Below are 10,517 nucleotides of genomic sequence, written 5' to 3'. Positions count from 1 at the left end.
GTTGGGTGCTGCTCCTGGTGGCGGGGCAGAGCCTGAGTGGCTGTATTACATGAATAATACCATGCTGCCTTCTGGAGGATGACTGACCTCATGGAGAGGTGACTGTGGGACAACAGGGAGTGGTGATTGTGGGCCTGGGACCAACTAATATCCCACTTTGATGCCACTGTTGGCATCTGGTAAGACATGATGGCCCAACTACCCGTGGCTGCTGCCCGTGCCCCCACTCCATCCCCACTGGCCATCCTGCAGGGCATCCTGGAACTCCTGCAATGGCTGAAGGCCATGCCCGCCCACCCTGCTCCCCAGCCCCCAACCCCATTTCTTCTGCTTACCCAGACCGTGCACAGTCCCACTGCCTCCGTACCTCCCCCCGGTCCCGCCCCCAACCCAGCCATGATGCGTCCCCAAACCCATGGCAAGAGGGGATCCTGAGGCCAATGCCGCTCAGGGTCCCACTCCCCCTCAGGTTCACAGCCCCCCACCCCCTCCCAAGCCACCCCATCCAAGTTGTGATGCCCCCCAACCTCTGCCCCAAGCCCTCCCACTGTACATAGTGCAATGGTTCTGCATTTCACTTTATTACAGATAGTTTGTAGGGCACCATCTCTTTTCAACACATTTTTCTTTGGTTCGGTAAACTAATTCTTTGTGCACCTCACCCACATCCCTCTTTAGTGGGCAGGGGTTGGGGAGTGGTGTGGGGTAAAGGAAGGGGTTGTGGTGTGGATGGACTAGGGCTGTGGGCCTGAGGCCCCCACTGGGGAAGCCCTGAGGGGAATTCTTGGGGGCCATGGGAGGAAACTCTCCCTCAGGGCCTCCTGGATCTGCATCCCATCCCAATGGGCCTGGTGGATGGAAGTTGCACCCAACTGTTCATACCTTAGGCCAGCATCCACTCGCCAGCCCGAGAGGGAAGCCTTCCCTTCCACTATATTGTTCATTGTACAATACATGGCCACAACTTAGGAGACATTGTGCTTTCCTATATCCAGTGGGTGAGCAGGGATTGAAAGCATGCCTTGAGGCAGCCAAAGGTGCACTCAACCTGCATCCAGGCTGGGTTGAAGTGGGCTTTAAAGAGTTCCTGGCTGGGGTCCAGCTGGCCAATATAAGGCTTCATGAGCCACTGCATGAGGGGAAAGGCAACAGCCTTCACAATGCAGGGAATGAATGTGCCTGCCTCCATCCTCTGGCATAGCCCAGAGCTGCTGAACACCCACACATCATGTGACTGGCCCAACTACTCAAAGTAAATGTCTGTGAACTGTCCATAGTGGTCAACCAGGTCCTGCAGCACCATGAAGAAGTATCCCTTTCAGTTTATATACTTGGCCACGCTATGGTCTAAGGCATGGATAGGGACGTGGGTCCTGTTGATAGCCCAGTGCAGTTCAGAAACTGCATGACGGCAAATCTGGCTATGACTGCATCCATGTTGCCCATACAGACAACACTCTGCAGCAGGATGGTGTTGATGGCCATCATGACCTGCAGAGGGAGGGGACCAACCAACATAGCAGGGACTGAGGGAGGGAGTCCCTGGGACCCCCAGAGGGTCCCCTGCCCCCTCCCATTCCTCCTCCCACAAGCTCACCAGAAGCGCCCACATGAGGCCAGCAGCAAGGATGTGTGAGGGTGGGAAGGCACAGTCCACTGGGGATGGGGCTTCCCTCAACCCCTTGCATGCCTGCTTCTGCACACACCCCCACCATGCAAGGATTGCAGCCTGAGAATGCCTTACCTCTGTGAGGATGACCCTGAGGGTGGCCTTCCTCACACAAAACAGCTTTTCCACTGAGCAGTAGCTGTTGGGTGTGGTGAACTTCCAGAGGGGGACTGTGACCTCATGGAGATAGTGGTCTGCAGTGAGGTGTTCTGTCTCTAGAGGGTGGGGTGAGCTAGGCACAGAGCTCCAGGAGTATGGCCTTCTGCATGCAGAAGTTCTAGAGCCATTGCTGGTCCTCCCACTGCCCCATGACCAGCCAGTCCCACCAACCGGAACTGGAGTGGTGCCTCTAGATCCACCTGTGCAACTGGGGGTGGGGGGGTGGGGGGAACAGGAATGGGTGTTACTATCTGGCAGCCATGACAAATTCCTCCAAAGTGGTGTCAGGCTTGCTATCCCTGAGGAGGAGGAGGATGTCTCTCAGGAGGTGCAGGAGGTGCTGAAGCACCCCTGCTTGGGGCCAGCACAAGCCCAGCGGGTGGCTGCTCTGTCACCATGGGTCACTGGAAAGAGCTGTGTCTCTCAGAACGTATCAAAGCCCTGGTCTAGCATGGGCAGGCATCAAGCATCTTGGGGGAGGCCCTTTAAGGGCACATCTCACCAGGCCTCCCAGAAGGCCATGCAACCCTGTCTGACATTGTTCCATGTGGCCATTTTGTCTAGAGAGCGGATTGACAGAGCGATCTGCTTTGCAGTCTGGCTGCAATCTGTTGACAGAAGGTTTGTCGGAAGATTGCTGCGATCTAGACATGGCCCTTTTCTTCCCTGGCCCATTCCAAAAATGCTCCCTTCCTCCCACTGGCTGGTTGGTGGGGGTGTTGTTTTTGTTTGTTTGTTTGTTTGTTTTTGGCTTGGATTGGGACGGACAGTTTGTGACAAACTCCCAGCAAGGGGAATAATGGAATAATCCCGGCTCCAGGAATCTTACAATATATATGGCCAAAACAGATAAAGTGCGAAAAGAGAAGTGGACACAGACAGGTTCCGTGACCTGCTGAGGTGAGAGAGTGAATCAGTTGTCCAGCTGGCTACAACGCCCAGATCTTCTAACACCTTCCTGAATGCCCTATTCACTGGATCACTGGCTTCTGTACATACATCATAGAGGTTGATTTTATGCAGATTTTGTCCAAAGGTCTCCTCATATAAAATGATTGTTCTAGAGAGTAAAACATTCCACATTTTCCATGGTGCCTCTCACATACTAAAACACAGGGATTAAGCTCTGATTTTGACTGAAGAAGAGCCAGTCAAATAAATACAATTATTAGTAAATGATTATGATTTTCAGATGCTTTCATTAGCGGATTAAACAATCATAAAGTTATTCCACAGTGACACTGAATGATATATCAGCTGAGCTATTCAGCTTCCAGCATGAAGTTCAAGTTGATTTTGAGCATACCACAATAAAATGGATTTCTGTGACCTTGCATGCTCAGTGAACTATGAGAGTAATCACATGGCAAAATATTTGTAATTGCTTTTGGACACTGTTAAAGTTTGTCGAAAGCAAATTAGTTACAGTCATAGAAAAATGTTTGGAAATGTTAACAGTGCATGTCTTTTGTTGATTATAGAAGACATCTTCCATCTGGTTCCAAGTATGAAAATACCCTAATGTGGCCCAGGGCTCCACTGAGCTGAAAGCTAATGTAATCCTGCAAAAGCCTCAAAATGGGGGAAATGGCTTATTCACTTTAGGCCTTACCGTGCTTCTGCTGAAGTCAATAGCAAAACTCAGTTGAGCAGAATGGGCCTGTATCATTCACTTGTAACTATAAATGTTTAGAGACATAATGGGTGCGTCTACACTAGCCGGCTATTTCGAAGTAGCCGGCACAACATCGAAATAGCACGCGTCACATCTACACGTGCCATGTGCTATTTCAACATTGAAATCGACATTAGGCGGTGAGACGTCGAAATCGCTATTTCCATCTGAAGATGGGAATAGCGCCCTACTTTGACGTTCAAAGTTGAAGTAGGGAGTGTGTAGACGATTCGCATCCTGCTACTTCAAAATAGCGGGGGTCCTCCATAGCAGTCATCAGCTGAGGGGTTGAGAGATGCTCTGTCCGGCCCCTGCTGGGCTCTTTGATCACTGCATGCAGCAGCCCTTAGCCCAGGGCTTCTGGCTGCTGCTGCTGCAGCTAGGGGGCCATGCTGCGTGCACAGGGTCTGCAACTGATTGTAGGCTCTGTGGATCTTGTGCTGTGCAGGGCAAGTGTGTCTGGGAGGGGCCCTTTAAGGGAGCGGCTTGGGGCTTTGCTTGCCCCTTATTTCGACGGGGAGCACTTGTGTGTGTGGACGCTCCAGATTTCCTTCTGGGGGTGGCACCTTTCGATGTTCCCCATCACTACTTCGATGTTGAACATCAATGGCACCAGCCCTGGAGGACGTGTAGACGATACGTGTCTAAGTAGCCTATTTCGATGTCCTTACTTCGAAATAGGCTACTTCAACCTAGTGTGCTAGTGTAGACGTAGCCAATATGTTCCATGTACTTCCAGAGTAAAAAGTGACATTGATAATAATATCTACTCTACTATTTCCTTTTATAGATTGTTGGGGTTTGAGGTCAGAAAAAAGCCAGCATTAAAACTGTGTAATGAAATTTACAGTTTATGTGAGCTAAAGTTAATGAAAGATACTTACCAAGCAATGAGAATGAGAGCAGCTGCAATATTACTGAGACACATTTTCCCTCATTATTGAAACCACAATATATTGCTGCCTAAAATATATGCACAGTAAAAGCCAATTGCAATCAGCCTGTACAAATATTCTCATAAACATACTTTTAGGTCTGAAAACTGATGCTGTGAGGCATTCCAAAAAAGGCATGAAAAGCTTTCAAGCAGCTACAGCAGAACACACACACAGAAACGGAGAATGGGAGAGGCTCAACTAACAGTTAGTATGTAAGAGATAAGATCACATCTTTAGAAAGCTAAGTCAGAAAAACTAAATATTAATATTTTCCCTGTTGCCTAACAATCAGGCATTATAGCTGGTCACGACAGCACTTAGAATGGGTAAGAGACAGGCATGTTGTTCTATTGCAATCTGGAGTTAGGACAAATGAAGCAACAGTCTGTGTCATTCTTGTTTCGTGCTTAACCTGTGCTCAGCTTCGGCATATAGTCATCCCTTTTATTAGGTTATTTTCTTGGTTGTTCAATGGTTCTGCACAGAGGACAATGTTTTACTGATTCAAGGACTATCTGGTACAGAAGATTATCACTGATTCAGTGCAGTCGTCTTGAGGCAGATGGCAGAAGAGGTTCCTTCAAGCCCATCCATTTTTGATCATTTTGATTGTGTAGGAAACCACACAAATAACAGGAATCTATTTAAACACAATGCAGATTTTTTCCACAGTATTTTGTGATAGACTAAAGAAAGAGTACTAAAGACACACACTAAGCTGTTTAAATGTAATTCTTCATAGCCTCCTCTGTGGAAAAGTTCACCAATCATAGCTTTAGAGGGGTGGACTTCAAACCAGAAATAGTAAAAATCAAAAAAACCAAAGTAAACAAAGAAATAAATAAAGGTATACACTGACACTGCTTTGTCATGAGTGCTGTATTGTAAATAAAAACTCAAATGTATGCTTGTATCACTAACAATGGGGGCTTGTTTTAATTTTATTTTGTATTGAAGAAGAAGAAGAAGAAGAAGAAGGAGAGGAATCAACATGAGACTTTCACATCAGCTATTTGTAGTGTTACGAAATTATTATCAATAACGTAGCTACAATGCTAAGAGAAAGACTGTGCCTTTACACACACACACAGTCTCAGAAAAATTAGGAGACCTTCTGGCTCAGAGGCACAGTCATGATGCACAATTTGTATTGGGTTGCCCCAGTGGTACTGGAATGCATTGTTTAGGACAAGAGTGGGCACTAAGGTGAAGGCAGTTCAGTGGGGTTAGCCCCTGGCAGGCCACCAGTGTTTTATTTACCTGTGCGTCTAGAGGTATGGCCACTTGCAGCTCCCTTTATCCATAGATCACCATTCCCAGAGAGTGAGTGCTATGGGAAGCATAATGGACCATGTCACCACCTCCCACAGCTCCCATTGGCAGGAAGCAAGGATCCATGGCCAATGGTATCTGCAAGAACCTGTACCTGTAGATATATGGGTAAATAAACTGCTGGTGGCCCACCAAGAGCTCATGCTGATAAACTGCAGCTGGCCGTGTGGGCCACTTATTGCCCTCCTCTGGTTTAGGAGAAAAATCGTAACACTCTGTTTTTGGGATGCAACATAATTCCAGTTACACTTGTTGGCATAAAAGATCAGGGAAACCATTGCTACGTCTATTCCTCTTCCCAGAAATATCCTTGGCAATGCAGCTTCAGGGAGTTTGTGCCCTCTTAGGGCAACGGGAAGAAGTGAGTAGAGGTCCTTGTTTCCCTCTTGGGCTCTTTCAGGGACAATGTAACAACGCTCTGTTCCTGTCCCAAAGATTCCAGGGCTGCAAGAAATAGGTAATATAACACTAGTGGGATTCCCCCCACAGGAACAGTTCACATGCTCCTATCCACCATCCCTCATGAGTGCATCTCTAACTTTTAGTATCCTCCTGTGATGTCCAGGAACTGGAAAACAAGAGAACAGCTGGACCTTACATTTATGCCGATATTCTAGTGTTCTGGAATAAATCTTCAATCTTAGGTGCATTCTTAATTCATAAAATCATAATTTAACTAGTAGTCAGCTTTAGAGCAAATGGCCAAGTGGTTGCTGAAACATTAGCAGGCTATCTCTATTCCTGAAGATGCTAGATAATTTTATATTATCAGCTTTACTGGATGCTCCCATGAGCACTTTTCTTTATAAATGCATGTATACCAGAAATTAATTCATGCTCCAAACTTTATTGTAGGGTAGAATAAGTAATAACTGAGAAGAGAAGAAATCAAGGTGCAGATGGTGAGCATACTCAGGCAAAAACAAAGCATACCCATAATGTAGTAATACTGACTGTTGGAAAACCCTTAAGGGAAACAGCTTTGTTGAATTATTACGTTTTGTGGAATTTTTATTTTGCATGCCAAGGACTGTAGAGTACAGCTGAGTTCCCTAATGGAAAACTGTTTGGCAGACATATTTTTCCTGTCAAATATTTTACCATATGTAGTAAGATTTTAACTTATTATCCAAGTACAATCATGTGTTAGCTTATCTGATATGGTATCAGTGGGCTAAATACATTCTTGTTGTAACTCTGCTGCGGTAGAGCTTCACCAAGGGAAAATTCAGACCAGTATCTTGGCTTAAATAACACACACTTATTTCCTTAGGCCATATTTGTTAGGTTCAATCAGACTGAAAACACACCTATCAGAACCCTGGTACCAGATCATCCAGTACAAAATAGAAATGGTGGAGATCAAAATTGAGATGTATCTGCACTGACAGCTACCACAATTACTTTGCCAAAGCCTCACTGGATTTATAAAATAGGAAGGTAAGAGAGCAGGTCTCAGATCACAGAACTAAGGATGGACGGGACTAGCTTCAACCCAGAGATGATTAGGGATAATGTACTTTATTAAGCTTATTACTTCACTGTTTCTACAATTACAGAGCACACCTTAGCCAGCAAAAGCACTACAAAGCAATGCATAAAAAGGGAGTACAAGGAACTCGGAATACTTATGCCTCACACCCAGGATGCCTCACACCCAGGCCATGGTGATGGCTGGGATGAAATGCAGGGTGCTTCTCAGGGTAAACTCCCTGGGGAGACTCATTCAGGGGCAGGTCTCCCCATGGCTTTATATTTTAGCTTTTTCTTCTGTGTGCAGGCACACTGGCTAAACACCACAGCTAACATTCCCACACAGTTGAAGCAGGGACCAATGTTGTTGCTTGGTTCTCCTATAGAGGTGTTCAGGCTGTAGCTGATAAGGGCTCTTATTGCTGTTTGATAAAGCCCATCTGGTGTTTATGCCTGCAGAATTCAAGGCCGTGTGAGACTGTGTGCAGTGAGCATGGAAATTTCCAGACTTGCTTCTTGGGGCCTGGAGACGTATTATATGACAACAGGAAAGAGAAGAGAACAAGCATTAAAGTAGGGAAAAGTGTTTCACTTCAGTCCAGGATTTTTAGCATCTAGTTCAGTTATTTAAGATCCCAAGCTCATCTTTTGAAAGTAGTATGCAGGTTTTCTTTGACACTGATGGGTGATAGGTCAGATGTAGAGTGATTGCTTTGTGTAGTGTTCAACCACAGATGCTGGGTGGAATTTGTCTTTTATCAGCTCTTCCTATGTGAGTTCATTTACAGCGTATTCATTGGCTGCACTCATGCCTTGTAACATTTAGTGCACTGGATGAGGTATACTGCATGTTGAGAAAGACATGTGCTGGTGCTGAAGATATCACCAGCTGCAAAATTCATTTCCAGCTTTCAAACATCCTAACACAAAGAACCATTCAGATCCAAGATTTTGATTTGGGTCATTAAAAAGAGAGAAGTCGTATGCAAAAACGTCATCTAATTTTGCATTCAGAATATGCCTAGCCCTAAAGTTTTGATTCAGATGTGATTGAAATCACAACAGAATTTGAAAAAATCAAGGGAAGGGCTGGGATATGGGTATAGTTGAGTCATGGCTTGTTTGTTCAGTTAGGGTGAATCTATCCCTGCTAGTTGTGCCTTTTTGATATTTGCAAAATGTTCACAACAGAACTCAAAACACAAACACAACTTATCCTAACCCATACAGAGTTCTCTAATGGCAATGGCCCAACTCAGTAATTTGGCACAGGGCTCATTCACTCAGATTAAGCAGCCTCTCTTCATGAAGTTGAGGTTGGACTTTTTCAGAGTGCTAACTCTGTAGTGGGGAACTCTCTCTGGTATGGCATAAAGGACTTACCTCAATAAAAACATTCTTTTTGTGTATCCCATAGAGTACACATCTTCATTTCCATTAGCCTAACTTAATTTTGCTCTTGATCCAGCATCAGAGGTATCTATATGTGCTGCAATTTTGTCATAGTCAGGATTTGTCAAGTATGCTCAAATAAAAACCGTATCTTCCTCAGCTTGAAGTGGAGTGAAGAGGTTTTACTCCATGTATCAAAACTACATAACATTTATTGAATTAGTTTTAGTGTTTCTTTGAGATTTTGATTTCATTCAAACTTGAATCAAAGTGAAATACACAGATATAAATTGATGTGACTCAGAACTGAAGAATATGTTCAAACAAATTCCTAGAAAGCATCTTATATTTGGAACACATAAAAGAAAACCTAAAATAGTATAGGTTTTATGTGAAGAAAAGGGACTGGTTTGTGAAATAAGCTCTATTTAGAGTTCTCTGGTTGTGAATATGAATGGAAAATAGTGGTTCATAAAGTAAAGAAACGCTGATTGTCTTTTGTCATGTCACATCACCTGTTATCCACTTCACACTACTGATGCTAGTGTGAAATAGTCAGGTAAAGATCTTTTTGGAGAAGAAAAACTGAAAGACAGCAATAGTGAAAGCAGCTGCTCTGGATTACAATTTGGAAGTGTAAGTGTAAGTATGAATTACATTAAGAATGTACATCACATAGCCCTTAAAAGTTAAAGAATGTTTAATAGTTACAAGAGATAATCTTAGCATGCACTGAGTCTGGAAGTCACAATATTCCATGGACAACATATGGAGTCTCTTCTGGCCAGAGGGTGTTCTCAGGGAGATGTAATCCTTTCTGGAGCTTCAGGAACCTCAAGGGAATTGGCCTTTTACTACAGCTTTTTTTGTTCATGCATATTCCTCCCATGTCTGTGCATAGGGACTGTAATTATGTGACAACACCATTACAGAAACTGCTTACCTGGAAAATAAGATTAGCAAAATTGCATTATGGGCCACATTTTTTTCAGTCTTACATATACAAAAGCCTTTGCACTTATACCAGCAGAGAATATGGTGGGTGTCTTTCATGCAGTAATTTTTATTCTTTCTGAAAAGGTGAATGACCATCTCAATTTGCTCTTCATTTCTCCTTGCCATATGTTGGATTTCTCTCACTTAGTAACAATGAGCTAGCTCCCTGTAGACCGTAAGCAAGTGATCCACAGAAAAATAATAGTTAATGGATCACAATACGTGAAGTTCTCATCTGTTGTTTAAAATATTATGTCTCCTAAATCTTTACACAGATAGATACATGGCAAGTGAACATTTACCTGAAAAACTTGTTAGGGAACCACTTCATGCTGCATACGTATATCTTGAATGGGAATAAAAGATCTTTAACCAGATGCATGGATGTCTTTGTTGTTTCCTGTTATAAGAAACACAATTGATCTTTTTCAGGGGGAAAAGACAATACACCAAGTTAATTGCAACTATAGCATAGAAATCAGCATATGCATACACACACATGCGTGAATCCTGCAGCTGATGTCATAGGTACTAGGCTTATTAGTACACACGCCAGTCGAGTGGCCAATTAGACTGAGCACAAGGATGGATGGCACTGGGTTCTGTCAGCCATGGTCCAATGCTCTGAAGTTGTCTTCACAGGACTAACCCAAAGCTTCATGGCTACATTCTCCTCTTTTATGGTTGTAAGTCCCAGCTTTAGTCTATGGGTTTTGGCAGTGTCATTCTGCAGTCACATAACTGTTTTACCTGAAGGTTCCTTCTGTTGTCATGCTCCATCTGTACTTTGATGAATGCCCTGGGAGTGACTGCAGCTACTTTGTCATTTAAGTATAAGCCCTTCCTTTGGAGTAGCCCATTCTGCCCCTCTTTGGCCATACTG

This window comes from Carettochelys insculpta, chromosome 4, assembly GCF_033958435.1.
Source record: "Carettochelys insculpta isolate YL-2023 chromosome 4, ASM3395843v1, whole genome shotgun sequence".
In the NCBI taxonomy this organism is placed as follows: Eukaryota; Metazoa; Chordata; order Testudines; family Carettochelyidae; genus Carettochelys; species Carettochelys insculpta.
Note: the sequence above shows the minus strand (reverse complement) of the source record.